Source organism: Pteropus medius, unplaced genomic scaffold, assembly GCF_902729225.1.
Source record: "Pteropus medius unplaced genomic scaffold, Ma_sr-lr_union100, whole genome shotgun sequence".
NCBI lineage: Eukaryota > Metazoa > Chordata > Mammalia > Chiroptera > Pteropodidae > Pteropus > Pteropus medius.
Window position 1 is genome coordinate 195,219 of NW_024355206.1, and position 18,655 is coordinate 213,873.

An 18,655-nucleotide genomic window follows, 5' to 3' on the forward strand; every position below is an offset into this window, starting at 1 on the left:
TGAGCTTCAGGAAAGCTCTGAGAGAGAAGTCTTTCCACTGGTCAGTCTCTGTGTGGCCCCACCACCCGGTGCATGCAGGACTGGGAGGTACCCCAGCCACACGCCTTCCTCCCTGACGTGTGGCTGCTCAGGTCAGACTGCGGGTCTCCACCTGCTTTGAGGTTCATTAAGCTACTCCTTCCTAACACACCTCTTTCCACTGGTCCCACCGCTGTCTGCAAAAACCTAACCTGACTCGTTTTCGTGTACTAGACCGAGTCTAGAAGTCAAGGCCTTCCCTTACCTAATTGTAACCTCTACCCAAGGGAGCCATCTTCCTTCCCCTTCCCAAAGGTGAGCCTGCCTGCCAGCGAGGGCCACGGGCCGTCCCACAGAATTCTGTCCCTCCTCCCACCCTCTGCTGACCCTGCTTTTTCTGCGGGATCCACTTCCACGTTCTCCTCTTTCCGATCTCCAGGAAGAGGCTTCGTTTACATGCAGCCACTCACACTCATTCTTTCGAGAATCTCGGCCACGGCTCTGATGTCACTCGCAGAGAGGATTCTGAGGAAAGTGTCACGACGTAACTTCCTTCAGACTGGACATTCCTGTGTATTTTCATAGCGCTAGGTCCCCAGCTCCTTACAAGAGTGCCTGGCAAATCGCAGATGCTCCATAAATAGGTCTTGAATGAATATGGCAGTGTCACGGAATACAAACATCTTAAATGTTTGAAAGGAGAGAGAGACAGAGAGAGAGAGAGAGAGGAAAGCACAGCTTGATGTCCAAATGAAAAATATGTACAAGGAGAACTGCCATCATCATTTCCAGAGGCTCCGTGCCAAATTAATTAAAACATTAAATAGTTATTTAAGTGGTTAGGAGACAACATAAAATAAAAGGGAAAGGATTCTTCCCCCATCAGAATTAAATTTAATGCCTCAGATCAATAAAAGCTATCTTAAAGACCAGGGAATAAATCAAGTAGAATAAGGCATACATAATAGAGAAGGACTTCAGGAAAGTCGTCTGTTTCTGTCCGAATGCAGAAGTCACTTATGGAAATGAGGTTTCTCATTCCGTGGAGTTGAATCGGTTCCATTTGGGTCAAGCAGCAGGACCCCACGCGTATTGGCAAAAGTCTAATATCTGTCATAAGCTGGCATCGTGTTCGTGGGCCAGGAACGCCGAGGGAGGGAAGGCCTGTGATACCGCTGCACACCCGCCTCCACCAGGGGCCACATCCACAACGGCATGGCCCACAGGAGCCTGCGGAGTCGCCCAGAAGGTGCCGTGCAAAACACAAGCGGACCCTTTTGACCGACTGGCTGGGAGGGAAGACCCACAAGTACAGAAGCATCTCCAGGGTGAGAGCTTGGGAACCACTGGTTCCCCAGCTGAGAGAGCATCCGCGGGCACGCAGGGCTGATCCCCAGGGGAGGGCGTGGGCCTCGGGTTCTGGCTCAGGAAGACTGGGAAACACTGCCCGTGGGAGTGAAAGCTGAAGGCGGACATTCAGGAGGAGGCAGCGCCATCGATCTGGGGAGCCAGAACCCACAGGTCACAGACCAGACCTCTCAGAACGCTCTAAGATTCCAGGTCAGCGGTCTGAAATTTTTTTTTTTTCTGTAAGATACCAGATAGTAAAGACTTTAGGCTCTGCGGGCCGTCTGGCCTCTGTCACGACCTCTGAACTCTGCCGTGCGTGTCGAAGTGGCCGTAGACAGCAGTACATAAATGAATCGGCAGGCAGTGTTGCAATAACACTGGACTTACAAACTCAGCCCGGGAGACCCGATGTGGGCCGTGGGCTGCCACGTGCTGCCTCTAGAACCATCACCACTGCTCCTCGTCTGCTCCTGACTTTCAGCCAACCCCGCTATTTCTCTACAAACAAACCCCTCAAAGCGAAAAGGGCCTTAGAAACTGTCTCTTAGGGCCCACGACAGCCAGAATGAGGCTGAGATGTACCAAGCACACATGCCAGGCACTGTGCTAGGCCTTCCACATGTGCTGCCTCATTTGACGTTCACAAGAACCCTCTGAGACGAGTTATTTCCACGTTACAGATGAGGATGCTGATGTTCAGAGAGGGCAAGGAACCAACCCAGAGTCACGCATGAGGGGAGACATGAGTTTGGAATCCAGGCAGTCTCGCTCCTGACCCAAGCTCTGACCCGTGGATACGTAGTGGGGACAGACAGTGTCCACAGCATGCCAGCTCTCCTGGGGGGAAACCACGACCCACGGTGGGTGGGGAGCAGTAAGGGACAGAGGCCTGACAAGTGTCTTCATGACAGCAGGGCTGCTGGTGTCTTCAATACTGAGATGTAAATGGGGTCGATCCTGAAGAAATAAATAGTACGTGCCGAGTGTGGAGCTGGTGCCCGGCACATGGCAAGTGCTCAATAAACAGGAGAGATTATTATTACTGGTAACCAAGCAAGCATCTACTCAGAATTTCAGCATTGGCCTCGCTGATAAATGGGCACTAACAGAGATTACTTGCCACGGGAGCAAATGCCCTTTTCACATGGGGAGGTCACTACCCATCTCAACCTGCTGGTCAACCCTGAGCATTGAGAACAGGGGACAGCCAGACATTTTCATGTGCAGCACTTCAAAGAACTTCAAAGAACGACTCTCCAGTTTTCTAATATCATCAAGCAAGATGCAAATGTCGTCAAGAAAAAAACTGACCTCTGATGTACAGGACAAGTTAGATCGAACCGCAAGGAAATAATTCAGATGCATTCAGAATAGGGAATATTCTGCAGAATGTTCTATAGCATGGCTGAGCCAACCTCATCACAAAGGTAATGACCAAAAAATTCACAAGGTCAACCCAGTAGGAAAAAAGTAGAAGTAGCATTCTGGATGAAAAGACACGGAAAGCTGTGCACCTATGTTTGCAGCCGCATTATTCTAACGGTTATGATGTGGAAGCAACCCAGTGTACATCAATGGATGAATGGGCCGGCAGAATGTGTGTTTGCGCACAATGGAATGCTAGTCAGCTTTACAAAGGGAGGGAATTCTGACGCAGGCCACGGTGTGAATGAACCTTGAAGATATAATACTAAACCAAATAAGCCAGACACAAAAGAGCAAATATTGTAGGACTCCATTTATATGGGGTTATCTAAGGTGGTCAGAATTACAGAGACGCAAAGTTAGAATGGTGATTGCTACAGGCTGAGGAGAAGGGAATGGAGACTCAGTGCTTAATGGGCTCGGTGGCAAGGGCTATACGACAATATAAATGCATTTAATGCCACTGAACCATACACGGAAAAATGGCAAAGGTAGTAAATTTGATGTTATGTGTATTTTACCACAATAAAAAAAAATTGAAAATGAGACGAAAAGTCATATAACAAATGAAATGCATGATCTTTAGCTGGTTTGTGGCTGTTTATAAAAATCGATCGAGTTCGAGAGATTGAGCTGCAGGCAGAGCTAGAGATGTCAAAAGCAGAGCCAATGGAGATATTCTGGGAGAAGCTGGAGAAATATGGTGGGTACCAGTTGAAATTAGGCAACAGTTAATTTTGTTAGGAGTTATAAAAGAGTTACGGTTTTACAAGGAAATGATCGTATTTTATGAAAAGGCATAATGAACTATTTAGGGGTGAAGTGTCCTCATTTCTATAATTTATTGTAAGGAGGTTAAAAGTTTATATGCATATATTTGTGTGTGTGTGTGTGAGCGTAGATATGAAGCAAATATGCCAAATCTTAACGATTGTTGAACCCTGGGTGCTGAGTACACGGGTGTTCGCTCTGCTATAATTTCTATTTCTTTGTTTTGTTCGAGAATTTGTAATACATAATTAAAAATAAAGGTGGAGTAGAAGTGCCCCGCCTATCTCCCTGGGTCACTGTGAGGCCAAAATGACACAATCCATGGCAATTCTGAAACCCAGCAAACACTCCACACATATAAGACAGCACTGGACTCATTTTTGTTTCTGATGACAGAACTCAAACCCAAGATAAACAAACGCGTCCCCGACCAGGAGTCTTCCAATCAATATCAACACGTTATTGTTGCCAAGTCCTGTGGAATAACTTTTCGGATACGGGGCATGTAATTTTGTACTGAGATTTTGAAGAATGACCGTTTGCTGACGAACCGAACATTAATTAGAGTGTTTGTCCACGCGGGCTGGGAGCAGTCTGTGATTTCGGGAGGGTGGTTATGGCTGAATGGCTACGTAATGGCCCTTGTTCCTGAGCGGCTGGCGGTTCAGAGCGAGAACACAGTTGAGGGCTGAGGATGCAGGTAACAACACGCCTGACGTGGAGGCCCTCTGAACGCACACAGGTTCACTGTCGGAGACAGTGCCAGAGGAAATGGAATTCACAGCGCCCGCAAACGCTGTTTTGCGGTCACGGCGAAGGGGCGGGCAGAGAACGTGGTTCTGCAGCCCCAGGGAAGCTGCGCTTCATGTTTGCTACCTTTTCCCAGAAAAAAAAAACAACAGTTCTCTCACAAGCAGAAACGTGTCAAAACGATATCAACACACCAGACATGTCTAAGCAGTCAGTTCGGCTGCGGTTTCTTCAGGAGGTGTGGCCTGAGTGAAGACAGGGGGCTTTAGAGCAGCATAAAACTAAGAAGCCCGGGATCGAAAACTAATTGTCAAGCAAGGGAAGTGATTTAACATCTCTGAGCCCTAGTTTCCTTATCCATAAAACTGAAATAATGGCATTTACCTCACAGGGTTGCTGTGACAGTCTAATCAGACCCTTTATGTACTTCCTGGCACACATAAGATCCTCAAAAAAAGGAAAAGTCACTTCCCCTCTCCTGACTCCAGGGTGACTTGCCCCTATAATCTTGTCGCCCCATTTTACAGTTCTGAAAAGCAAAACAGAAAAAGTGATGAGAAATCTGGATTTCTAGTAGCAAAACAAACCCATCAACAACTCGTCATATAGAAAACAGGCAGTTGAGATATAGCAGAACACAGTGGGATATTACGCATCTTTTAAAATGATGATAGGGACTTCTCAATTAAAACGTGATACAGTCAATCTTCCATGTAAAATCTCACTCTTCCAAAATGTAACCAAAAAAAAAAAAAATGTTTTTAAGCAGAAATAATCACCAGTCAAAAAACAAAACAAACGAAAAAATAAATAAATAAAAGTAAGTACACACCCCAGTGTCATAAAATTCAAATGCTGCCTGACAAGGAAAGTTAAGGAACATTCTAGAGCAAAGCAGAACACGACCCTATAATAAAGCTCAAAACCCCGTATCCACCACCCTCAGGAAGATGAACCAGTGAATAAATAAAACTCCGCAGAGTTTTCATGAATGTTACCAAATTGGCAGAAGAGCGCCCCTGAGTAGGGGCCCATACATCCCTCTTTTCTGACTGGGGAATGGTGAAACCATCCACTGGGGAGAAAGCAGTGACTGGAAGCTATGAACCATGACGCTCATTATTTCTCCGGAAGGCAAGGAAGCCTCCAGGAATACACAGTGAAACCCAAGGCAGATCCAGGCCCAGAGCCTACTGTCCAAGGGTGTCAGACTATGCCCCCACACAGGAAGGCTGAACCACCGTAAAGGACATTTAAAAGATCCCAGAAGCAACTGATTCTTAACGGGGGCGAGGGAGAAGGCGTGACTCATTAGCGCCCCTCCAACCTCAACATCTGTCATGATATTTTGTGAATGGTAGCATTTGGAATTTCTTCCGATATGTCTACCTGAACTCGCCTTTATTTTAAAATGCTTCGTAACGATCACGTACTGTTTTTACAGAAACGACAAGGCCATTTTTCTCGAAAACCAGGACACTCGAGAACACCTGATGTTATGGAAAAGTGGCCACAGGAGTTTAGCGGAGCAAAAGCAGGTTCCTAAACAGAATGTGTCGTGGGAGCTGACTGTATTATTAAAAAAAAAAGAAAAAAAAATTACAATCATAACATACCACGGAGAGGCATATGCTAAGCACACTGGACGGGTTGGTTACCTCACGGGGTATCTATTCACCACATCGTCTAAGGTGGGTGCACGTTCCATCTCAATCTTAGAGGTGAAGTCATTTGCCCAAACCCCCCCAAGAGTCGCGGGCGGCAGGACTGGACTTCACGGAGCCAACGCCCTCTGCGGCTCTGCCCTTGACATCATGAAACGATGTGGGTAGGCCCAGAGAGACGAAAAGGCCTCACGCCCAAATGCTGATGGTGTGCTGTCATGTCATGGCACGATGGATGACGTTTCTCCTATTATTCTTTTCTTTTTTAATGCATCTATGTTTATCTGTATTTTCCAAATTTTCAACACATGTATTCATTGCGTAAAAGGCAAAACAGGAATGTCTTTATATTAAGGAAAAAAAAAAAGACCACGAGCATGAACTTGAAGTTCGAGTTAATGGCAGAGCCAAGGGATGTGGCCACACGAGACTGCAGAGTCTCAGCCAACGCTTGGATCGGCCATCTGTGGGCAGCAGGTGTGGTCCAACAGGCCAGAGGCATTCTGGCCGGACTCCACACACCCTCTGCTCAGGCTTTGAAGCTGAAGGGCCACCAGCTCAGTACATCCCCACCCCGGCCTCCTGGCCATGACACTGGGGCCTCGACTGAGTGGTCCGTTAGCTCCGCTCACATGCGGTCTTCTCTCTGGACCCTCGTGACCACTCCGAGGAGGGGTGCCCCCTCCCCAGCAGCATGCCAAGTCCTTCTCAAGGAGACTAGGAGGGGACGTTTGAATGGCCTCCATCCAATTTCTAAACCGTAAACTGCATGCCCACTTCTTATTTGGAGACATTTCCTGTGTGTGAACACAGCTTGTTCTGTTACCAGCTTTAAAGTTATCTAGAACTGATACATCCGAGGTCAAGCCAAAGTGTTAAAAAAAAAAAGGCAATTATGATAGGACCTTTCCTAATTTTAGCTCGTCTTGCAGAAATCTCATTTGTAGACAACTCAAAAGAAAGGTTGAATACAAAGGTGCTACTGTGTATGGACACTGCAGCCTCCCCACCTACTGTCCCCATCCTGGTGAGCACAGTGTTCCAGGACAGCCAGCATCCTTCAGCCCCTTGCTGTATCATGCAATGCAGCCACGCTTGCTTCGAGCAGAGTCTGAGGATGCCCTGACGTGCCCTCTCTCCACATGCTGGCAGACCAGTTTCGAGCAGCATTTGAAGGCACCACTTCAAAGCTAGGGGGCAGGGGACACGGATGGCAGCTTTGCCAAGAGAGGTGCAGACAGTGCCTGCACTGCTGGCTAGAGCAGAGACTCCCCGGTGCCAGCCCAAACGGGCCCCCATATATGGCCGAGGTCCTGTGTCTCCAGCTTGTCCCTTCTCCATTACAGATTTCCAGATCCTGTCCCATCCCAAGGACAGCCGCCAGCCAACCTCCTTCGACACTGGCCCCCTCTCATCCCATTCAACTCTACCCTGACCAAGGTTAAGAAAATCACTTTACTCTTGCAACCACAGATGTTCTTCTGCTCATCCACCTGGGCCATCTGTAGCACCACCTCCCACCCTGACAGAACAGTGTGCTTCCACGGTGAGAGCCCACTCTGCTCCGTGTACTTCAGCTGGACCAGCTGGGAGCCTCTAAAAAAGCCAGGCCACTGCCTGGCCCAGGACCCACAGTCTAATGAATGAGTAATTAATAAAAAAAAAAAAAAAAAAAAATTTACAAACATGCCAACTCCCCCACTAGGACATATAAACTCCATGAGGGCCAAGAATACGCCTTACTCTATACTGCTTACGGCACTTAAGGAAGTTGTTGAAGTTGATCAGTTTGGCAGAGACCAAGCTGAAGTCTTTTAAAAGGAGGCTGTGCTGAGAAATGCTGAGAATTCAACAGCTCCCACCTCCACCCAAAAAAACCACAATGAGGAATAAGATCAGCATGCTGATGTCTGGTCCTCATGTAACACATACCTGGCCAAATCTGAGACTGGCTGGCACAGCGATAGTCTCCTTCAGTCTCACCAAATGGGACCGGGCCTCAGGGAACGGACAGGGCCAGCAGGAAAATTTACCAGGCCTGGTTCCTGTGAAGGAGTCCTCAGTTTAAGGGACAGGGAGATGTCCATTAAACAACACAGACACACAGACACTAACACATACACATACATTCTCTTCCTCTCTGTCTCTCTCTCTCTCTGTCTGTCTCTCTCTGTCTGTCTGTCTCTCTCTCTCTCGCTCGCTCGCTCGCTCGCTCTGTCTGTCTTTCTATCTGTCTAAATATATACATATATAATGCTCACCCACATAGTCTGTCCAACCAATATTCCATAATCTTCCTATGCAACCAAAACCCTGTAGAGTTTCTTTCTCTGTTTTTGTTCTTTGTACCCTCAGCTTATTTGGGGGGCCTTTGCTCTTCCTTTTCCCCTGACATTATGGGTTGCACTGTGTCCCCCGAAAAGACACACTGAAGCCCTAACTAACTCCCAGTATTTGAGAATGTGACCTTATTTGTAAGTGAGGTCTCCGCAGATATAATGAAGGTAAGATGAGGTCACTAGGGGTCGGCCCTAATCCAGTATGACTGGTGACACAGAGGGACGGTGCCATGTGACCTCAGTATTGCATACTGGAGGGTGCAGCTGCAAGCCAAGGATCACCAAGGATCAAGCAAGGGCCCCCACCAAAAGCGAGAAAGAAGCAAGAAAGAATTCCACCCAGAGTCTGAGAAAAAACAGAGCCCGGCCAACACCCTGATTTCAGGCCTTCAGGACCGCGAGAAAATAAATCTGTCATTCCAAGCAACCCAGGTGGTGGCACTTTGTTACGGCAGGCCCAAGAATCAGATACGCCCTGTTTCTTCCTCCAGAAACATCCAGAGAAATGCATTCACATCCGTCCACCTTCTCGCCTCCAGGTTCCAGTTCACCTCACAGCCAAAAGATAAACTATCCAAGTCGTGGTCTCTGCACGACACATCTCATCTTTCTTTTCCTAAGGAAAAACTATGACCCGACGTTGGTCTAACATCTGAGATATTGAAAATGTTCAAGAATGATCCTACTGCCCTATGACTCCATGGAAGCCAAAGGTTTAAATAAACTCTGAAGACTGCTGCTCCCAAATAAAATACAAAGGCAGGAGCTGGGAAAAAGGTCATTAACAGCGTGCGTGGCATAGAGCCGAGCTCGGAGCATCCCTCAGGAGTCACCCGGGCTTTCACTCCCCGGAGCCCGTCCTCACAGAGATCTCGCAGATCTGACTGTGACATCCTGCCAGGGTTGGCGAAGCGTGGCACTGTTGGGGTCAGGGGCCAGAGGACGGAGGCAAGAATAGAATTAATGGACAACGAGTAGATGACAGGGCTAAGCTGAGAACCCGTGAACACCACGGCTCGCCTCGCAGAAAAACAGAAAAACAGACCACCACAGAAAAACAGAAAAACAGAACATCACAGAAAAACAGCCACGAAGGCAACAGACCTGAACGCGAGAACACTCAGTTTGCTTCTTTGGGACCTAAAATGGTTCAGTTGTCACACTGAAAAATCTCCCTGATGGCTCTGGGTGCCAGGAGCCCCTGAGTTATTTTCAATTGCTGCCCTGGTACTATTATATTTTAAGTGACAAAAGCATTCTCCAATGAAATCTAAAGTATCAGAAGACAGATAAATGCATATATTTTTATCTGTTCACTAGATTAAAAATAGGCATGATACCCATTAGGAAACACTAAGTCGATTTAAAAAAAAAAGCAGGGGGTTGGGGATGTTTAAAAAGAGACTGAGAGAAATAGTGAATTTTCCCCTGCATTCGCCAAAACATTATATTTATTTATATATGTTTAGCATCATTATTTCCAAAAATAAAATTCTTCTTGAATGCTTCCCTGCTCATAGCTGCTGGCTACCGCGAGCTGGCTCGGGGCAGGGGGGCGGGGCGGCGAGCAGCATTTTTGGGTGAGTTGCCTGTGCCCTGCTATGGCCTAAGATGAAAGCCACAAACGCAGAGCTTCCGCAAGTTTATCTTCAAAAAGACCTGAGTCTACGGCCACGCCACCCTGAAAAAGCTCGATCCCGTCTGATCTCGGAAGCTAAGCAGGGTCGGGCCTGGTTAGTACTTCCTAGGGTGACCACTTAGGAAGACCAGGTGCTGTAGGCGTAAAATAAACAAACAAATAAACAAATAAATAAATAAGATAAAAAATAAAATAAAAAGTCCTGAGAACGGTCTTCCAGTGCAGGCCAGGGCCAATCTCGGGACACGGGGACAAGCTGCCTATCGGGCACTCATTCCCACCCTGTGTCATGGAAGTTTCACTGGGCTGCATGTGGATTCTGCCCGAGGACTGCTGGTGCCACATGTCACTCCGAGCCCGGGCGCAGCAAGGCCAACCTCCCCACCTGCTCCATCCACTATCAGCTGCAGAGCCACAGAACTGCTTGCTGACTTTCTGATCTATTTATATCCATCTCCACGGACTGGCACAGGGAAAAGGAAGGCGCTAATTTATGTTTTTCGTTTCCCAAAGATACCCTCCCTTTGGCTGGCAGGATAAGCCTCCCAACCCCAGCTCTGGCAAGGCAGCAGACCATGCCACCTAGTAAGTGGGGAGTCTTGTCCTAAATGTTTTGCATGAAGACAGGAGAGGCCTGTCTGAAGCACTTCTATATCTATTCCAACTGTCTACTTTCCCTTAAGTCTTTTCCAGTGCTCACTCTGGGCACGAGATAAGCTCCTCGTCTACAGTTCAAGAGGCTAAAAATCTCAAACAGACCTTGTAATGAGCTGTGTGGTGCACCCCACACGTGTGTGGCTCTGAGAAGAGGGTGGCATGACACGCCACATGGACACACAGAACAAGACAAAGCGCTTCAGGAAATGACACGGCCAAAGGCCGAAGCCCATCACGACGAACAGTGGTTGTCTTCCCAGGCGTCCCACTGAATCTCACGAGCAATCTCTCCAGCCAACCTCAGTGGACGCCTGGTCTCAGCAACCCTAAGCAGTGCAGTGACCACAGACCCAGGACAGCCCGTGCACCCCTGCAGAGAAGGGGTGCCGAGTTCCAGGGGGGTAACTCTAGGTGGCCCCACAGGTCTGCTTCAAACAATGCTCTGACCCAAAACGCCCAGGGAGAGATTAACTCATCGACGCATTCTTTCCTTTACAGACTGCATCACGATAACCGAATCTTCAATGATGAAAACATACGGGTCCGCAGTGCTTAGAAATTTTCATCTTCATTACAGGAATTCTTAGCAAGGTAAACAAGATTTCAGATCCAGTATTTTAGAGCTTATATAATAAGTCAGAGGGCAGTTTTCCAATTTCAACTTGCTCTTGTTCAAGGTGGTAATTTCTCATTCTAATCAGCTGAAGACGGGAATGCAGCGGCGTCAGAACGGGGAGGGAACCCAACGATTAGAGAAGTAGTGCTCGTTTCACACAAGCCTTTCGCAGAGAGGAGGGAGAGCGGAAGACAGCAGCCATTCCCAAGGACATAGTGCGATAGTCTTTAACTGAACAACACCCCTGGGACACTGTTCTCACACAAACCTAGCAAGTGCATACACGAAGGCAAAAATAATCATTGCTTTCTTCCTCAAGTTCCTGTACTTGTCGGCAGTGACTTAGGGAGTACAGATTTTGCCCACTGTTCTATTATATTCCCCAAAACTATTTGTCGAAAGCCTGCTCAGCTCCTCATTATTTCTGCTCACTGCACCGCCGGGAGCTCAGGCAGCTATGAAGTGAGAGCCACAGCAGGCTTTAGACCTACCCAGGAAAGGTTTCAAGGGTAACCTGCAGAGCCAGGTTCATCATCCCAAGACCCGCCCCAAAGGGCAACTTGCCAGACATGTCAGAACCTGCCACCATGTATTACAGAACTCACAGAACCCACATGTGGGTGGATGGACGGATGGACAGACAGACGTAGACACAGAAGATTGAAGAGCACACTCCAGGCTTTTTGGAATGGACTCATGCTCACGGTAAGTTAGACCTGCCCATCAAAGCAGCTGTCCGCATGGCCGGGTCTACGGCCATAATCTGTTTCTAGGACGCTCAGGAAATAAGGCATCCTTGTTAAGAGTCAGCACGTTCTTTGGTTCTGTTACCAGGTAACTCAAAAACGCCACTTGGGACACGGCATCCCAGAAGAAGAAGGTGTTGAGAGGTGTTGCCATGGTATTTATGAAGGAAATCACGCTGGCGAAGAGGGAGAGTCGGAGCCACACCCCTCGCCACCCCCCACTCGAAAAGCAGGGCTTGGAGCAACCTAGGTTGCCTTTTGCTTTTAAATACTTCCAACGAGCAGCGACTGGAGGTCATGCCCGAGACTTCTGTGTGAAGTCCAGGGAAACTCTAATGACCGACTCTGACACCTCAGGCCGCGAAAGAGCCTGTTGGAAGAGCAGCGTTCCGTCATTTAGGAATCAGCTGCGATGGGTGCCACCGCTTCCCTGTGCTCAGCCCCCGCTCAGGAAGGGCTTCCCTTTTCTGTAGGGCTCCAGGAAACCACAAAGAAGAACCGAAACCAAGAAGACGAAGAACACGCTGGGCGTCGCCGCCGACTGCGGGGACTCCGCCCGCGCCCAGTGGGACGGTTCCGCTCTGAACGTCCCGGGAATGCCCAGAACGAAGACTCCGGAGGCCAGGGACTTACAAAGCCGACGGGCGTCCCTCCTCAGGGAGGTCCGTGTTCTCGCTTATGAACGCACCTAACAGATACACTGTGACTTGGTTCACTGAGAAGAACCCAGTTCAGCCCCTGCCTCCCATCCTTCCCCATAAGACATATGCTGAGATGGGCAAATCCACAGCAAGGGACATCGGATCGTCTCAAGATTCGATCTGCTTCCGAGAGACCAAAAAGGATCCAGAAAATGCCCACGACTGTGCCTGCCGAGCCCTGCTGAGTACTGCAGAGGACTCAGGTGACAGCAGCAGGTGCCACACGAGACTGGAGCCCTTCCTGGCAACCAGGGCCAAGCTCCGAGGTCCACGTCTTAAACAAGGCTGCCTAGAGGGCGGCACATGTCCACGACATATGTCCCTTGGTCCCCTGCCCCTGACACCCCAGGCTGCCTTGAAGTGTAGAGTTTTCATCCAGAGAAGCAGAGCAGGGTACCAGCACCCAGATCTTTAATTTGCATTGCCCAGGCCTCATCCGATACCCTAAATCCTCAGGTCCCTCCAAGGGGCTTCTGTTGTGCCCAGGTCAGTGAGCAGGGTCATGCCATTACTGTTAAGGCAACTGTTGAACACTGCAGCCTATAAGAAGCACCCTATTACACATCCACTTATTTAAATCGCTCCACCCCCTGTAAGATAGGCTCTATCATTATTTCCATTTCTTCAGATGAGGATATTGAGGCTCAGTTAAGTCAAGTCCCCAGAAGCTGGTAAGTAGCAGGTCCAAGTTCAAACCTAGGTCATCTGACTCCAAATCCAACCATCTTGTTACTGCTCCTCAGCTGTCTGCCACCTAGGAGACTGCCCCAGCCTTCTCCACCCTGTGGCCACGGACCACAGCAACGGATGCCGAGGGCCTCCTGGCCAGGCATCAGGGCACCTGTCCTTCCCAGCCGTCCCTGTGCTGCCCCCACTTCTGATAAGGGCCAAGATAAACACCACTGTGGTGGGTTCCTTTCCCACAGGACCAGTAATTTTTATATCATCTTTAAGATACAATAAAAAAGAAAGAAAGAAAGAAAGAAAGAAATTGTCGTGTTTATAATAAGGCAATAAATAGAATTAACAACGGGTACTCTTACTTTTAAGAACTTTTTACCTTCCAGACAAAATGTTCATGCAGAATAAGAAACAATTGAGTGTACAGTTCCCTACACCAAAATCAAAGCTCGATTGAAACAACTGTATTTCTCATTTTGTTGGGGCTACAAAGTTATTGTTTGTAGTGAATACATAGACCGTATCATTATAACTAACAACAGCCAGTATTTGTCAAGCTCTATGGACTTACATAAAATCCAAGTGCCTCGATCCACATCAATCCACTTACCCAATGAACCCAAGTCATTTTTTTTCCTGTTTATCATCTATTTTGTAGACACAGATATAGAAACAGAAAGTGAAAATAAATTAAAAGGGCAAGGATGTTTTCTTTCTGGCCTAGAGATTACCAAAGGCATTTCTGAGAGGGAATGACATCCAGCTGACTTGCCTTCAGGGGCATTCTGAATCCATGCGTCAGCCATACAATCAAGATTACCACCGAAATGTCCCTTAACATCTTCAAAAAAGTCCAGCGTACAATATTTGGTGTACGTGAACCTGCACCACGACAAGTAGGTAAATATATGATGCGTGCAGTCATGCATAGAACATAATCGCATGCATGTAGAAAGTATGAGCAGGAGGCACCGTCAGTCCTGTTCTGTCTTTGTAGGAGTGTGGTTATTACATGCAGTGGAATCTGTGCAAGTTAACTATGTTTGAGACATTGGAAGTTAAGGCTCTACAGAAACATTGTTTATTCAGAGTTTTATCCTCCACCACAGCAAGGGCTGAGCACCTTCTGTATACCTGCTTGCCCATAGTTACGTGACAGGCCCCACCCTCCTTGCCTGGCACCTCAGGGAGCCCTCAGAAATCCAAGGACCAAGGTCAGCTCAACGTGAGTACTTGCCCCTCCCACTACCTCTGCAGGAGGCCTGGCACACACCCTGAAACCAATGCCAACTTCTGCTCTATCTCTGCAACCAGCCGATAATATTCACAGATCTTGTCTTTATTCAAGGCCTTCATCTGTGTGAAATGCAGCTGTACCCTCATCATTGCCTGTTACATGACACTTGTCCCCAGGCCAGTCTGCCAAGTGAACCCAGTCCCTGAACAAGACAGCGCCTCAAAGCTGGCTTTAAGATGAGTAAGAGAAATTCACAGAGACCCTCTTGCTAAAACTGCCTGTGCCCAAGAGGAAACGTAACTAGCCTCATACAGAACAATGCTGTTCCAGCCATCGGCAAGAAGATAAACTTAGATGCTAAGCAACTGATGAGCAAGGCGTTGCTCCTGGGTGAGGCCTCTGGGCCATCCTCCTTATAAAGCCGCAGCCCCCACCCTTTGTGGCACCAGGGACCAGTGCTCCGATAAGAATCTCATGCCTGATTGATCGGAGGTGGAGCTGAGGCGGTGATGCTAGTGCTGGGGAGCGGCTGCAAATACAGATGAAGCTTCGCTGGCCTGCCCCCTGGCCCGGTACCAGTCCGTGGCCCAGGGGTTAGGGACCCATGTTATCAAGTACGGAAAATTGAAAAAGGGTAGAGTTAGAAAATTTGGGAAAGAGATCCTGCTCATTTTACAACTCATCTAGTTTCTTCGATTTAGTTTCTACACACTTAACCACCCCCCTCACACACACACACACACACACACACACACACACACACACACAAACCCAAGGTTTGCATACAAAGTTTGAAAGGAATTTTCAGAAATAATTTTTTCCCCTAAATAATTATTAGCTAAACATTTTCAACCAAGCTATAAGAAAAAAAAAAAAATCAGGGTAATTTTATTTCTCACTACCTGGGGCTATATAGTAATTATGCAAATGGCATAGAATTTGTCACTTTGAGTAACCATAAGTGTGTAAAATAATTCGATGAAGTAAAATACAGTTGCCTTAGTCATGGTACTAATTTGACATGGCTTTTAAAAATGTGTGTCAGCTGTCTGTTTTTGAGTTAGATACGCGCAAACCCATCTTCAAAACGATGCTTCTTCAGGGAGAAAAAAAATGTAACGAATCTAACAGCTTCACCTCGCTCGTTAACGGCAAACCCACTGAATGCTCTCTCAGGCCTAAAACAGCAGGGCAAAAACTGACTGCAAAGCAGTGAGCTGGAACCTCGTTAAACATCTCGCTACTCCGTCCCCACAACCTCAGACTTAGTTTTTGCATAACTCTACAGAGATGGAAATGCCTACCCTTGGCTCATAGGGACTACCTGTAAGTCCCACCAGAGATGCAACTGGCCTTTTTAAGTTTTTATCCTGAGGAAATGCGTTTGCATGGGAGGGTTAATCATACTTGCCCAGAAGTGGCAGAGGCTTTGATTTCCTGTACACATCCTTATCTGCTCCAAAGCTCAGTAATTGGATAACATTCATGAACCTCTATATGCAGCACTACACTCACTGAACGGCCTGGGACATCTTGGTGGGTCTCCACGCAAAACGTTATCAAGTGCACGCGAAATGACACTCTCTCTCTCTCTCTCTCTCTCTGCGTGTGTGCAGTTCCCACAGACCTCTGCCCTCTCCAAATAGCCCAAGCAGATGTTACATCCTTACAAGTAGGTCATTTCAGACGGCAGCCACCCAAAGCAAAGACCCAAGCAGAGGAAAATTAAACTGCGTGCTCTATTCTGTACACGGTGATGATCAAACTGAACAGGTCTCTCTTATACTGAAAAAATATTTTGTAGCCAGTCAGGCAGTTTAAGAGACTAGGAGAGCACATCCCTAGGACTAGAACATTCCTTGGCTTATCTGAAGCATAATTTCCACTTAAAACATTTGCAAGAATAACAGATTTCGAAATCCACACCTGGCACCCAGAGTACCTTATATTGTCACCAAGTCTGGCCTTCAGGGTCAATGTCAATCATCTTCTGTACCCCCCTGGGAGAACCTGACACTCAAGCAAAGTTGCTTGTGATCTGCCTAGCTTAAGAATTGGCAACTTTCTCATATAGAGGAGTTCCCGCCCTGGGCAGGTTCTAAAGGGAAAACACACACACACACACACACACACACACACACACACACACACACACACAGAGTCATGCTTTTTCAGTTACTTCTCAAATCACAGACAACTTCCTGCTTCAGTTTTGAATTTGGGAAGCTGACAACAGTGTCACTGAAGACACTGGACAATCTGTCTTTTCAGAGAAAAAAGGGAGAAATGAAATGAAGCCATCAAATATTTTTTTAAAAAAGGCATCTGGGAAGACGAAGTAAGAAAGTAGCTGCACAGACTTTTGGAATCGAATAGGAAATAATGTCATTGGCATAGAATCTGCAACCATACAGAACACATACCTTGCACGTGGACCCTGTGTGTGTGATCGTGCATAAACACTGGTTCTCAGCTTTCCTAAGAAAGCCTGAGAGGAATTAAAAGGGAGAGATCTGTCTTCCTGCAAACATTCTGCAATGTTTCATGCTCAAATTATCCATCATGAAGTCTCACATAGTTGAAGGGATAACAAACTTTTTATTCCACCTCCCAAATAACAAATGAAAACTTGCAAGTGGCCCAGAAGAACAAAACCCACAGCAAGGTGACTCAGTTGACCCTGGCAAGCAAACTATTTATTTTCATGAGCTTCAGATGGCAGTGAAGAGAACAGGACAGCCAGGCAAGGCAGAGCCCTGTGCACCTTACGCCTCCCCTCCTAGTAATCGAAATGAATTCAATTTCCTCTCCTGAGCCTCCATCTGCTTTCTGCCAGTCACCTGTTGACTCCTGACACCCTACCCCTCCAAACCAGGCTTTCCACCAGCCCACGCTGGAAGTGCCAGCAGGCCCGCAGTAGGGGGACTGAATTCCTCTGCCTGCCACTCACCTACTGTGGGATTAAGGTCGACTTCCTAGACCCTGGTGCCAGCCCTGCTTGTACCTCCACCACTCGCTCCATCAGCCCTCCGCTTTGTAACCTTCTAAAGGGTCCCTGTTCTTTTGTAGGCCACTCATCTGGTTGAAGACCAGCTTCATCTCTTTCTAAAACCCTGAGATCATTGCAAGTGAAAACGAAGCCGTTTCCTTCTCATTCATGGTGTGAAAAGTTCTGTTGGTGTTTGCCACACATGAGTAATGCACTCTACTGAAAAAAAATTGGTTTAAGGAAAACAAATTGTTAAACCGGAGGCAGCTGTTGATATACTAATTACTCTCTTTTAAGCACAGACCGACCTGGTTAGGAATCGCATACTTTGTACGTATGGTAGGAAAGACCCACCTATATTTAACAATGTGCATTTGCATCCTAGTAATACATGTACCTATTTTAACAGTCAAATTCTCTCCAAAGAGAGAATAAACTCTCTTTGACATGGTTTTCCCCTACCCAAAAAACTCCAAATGCCACAGGTACTGTGCGCAATCGTGGACTGTAACTTCAAAAAAGTGCACCTTATAAAACAAAAATCTAAACAGAAAAGAAAATGTGCTTTCAGCTACCGGGTTCACCTGCAGCGTACATGTCATGAATGCACAGACGGGGACTTAAACATTACTCGTCTCACAAGAAGCAAAGGAAATGCATCTGATTTTCAGAAGCCCTGAAACTCTGTCACCCCAGGAATAGAGCTGAGCTTGAACAACCCTGTATCATAACCGCATAACTGACTATAACCCCACACCACAGACCAAGCAGTTTGTACTCCCCTCTGACAGCAAGCCCCGAGTCTTAGGAGATGGTTTATGAATAGTGCAGGGCACCCAGTGCCTGGCCCTCATTCACTGTCACCTACAGCCAGAAATGAGGGGTAAGCGGTACCGTCAGGAGGAGCACGGTGCTATCTCTGGATGTGGTTATCCCACAGCCAAAATCGGGTCCAATTCGATCTCCATCGAACTTGCTCAGTAACACTCAAAGTCTATGACATTTGATTCCAGTTTCGGGTCAATAGTCAAGTAATGATTTAACACTATACACTCTGAAAAGCTTTCTGCCT

At 47.4% G+C, this 18,655-nt stretch overlaps 1 protein-coding gene and 1 pseudogene across 1 annotated transcript in view; one reads left to right on the forward strand and one right to left on the reverse strand.

Annotated features, from left to right (window-relative positions):
• Window positions 1-18,655, reverse strand: part of LOC120599391 (solute carrier organic anion transporter family member 3A1) — a gene marked incomplete at its 3' end in the record, with an annotated part of 215,010 nt that overhangs the window by 195,085 nt on the left and 1,270 nt on the right. The window lies entirely within an intron of this gene.
• LOC120599422 (uncharacterized) lies at window positions 9,981-10,099 on the forward strand (annotated as a pseudogene).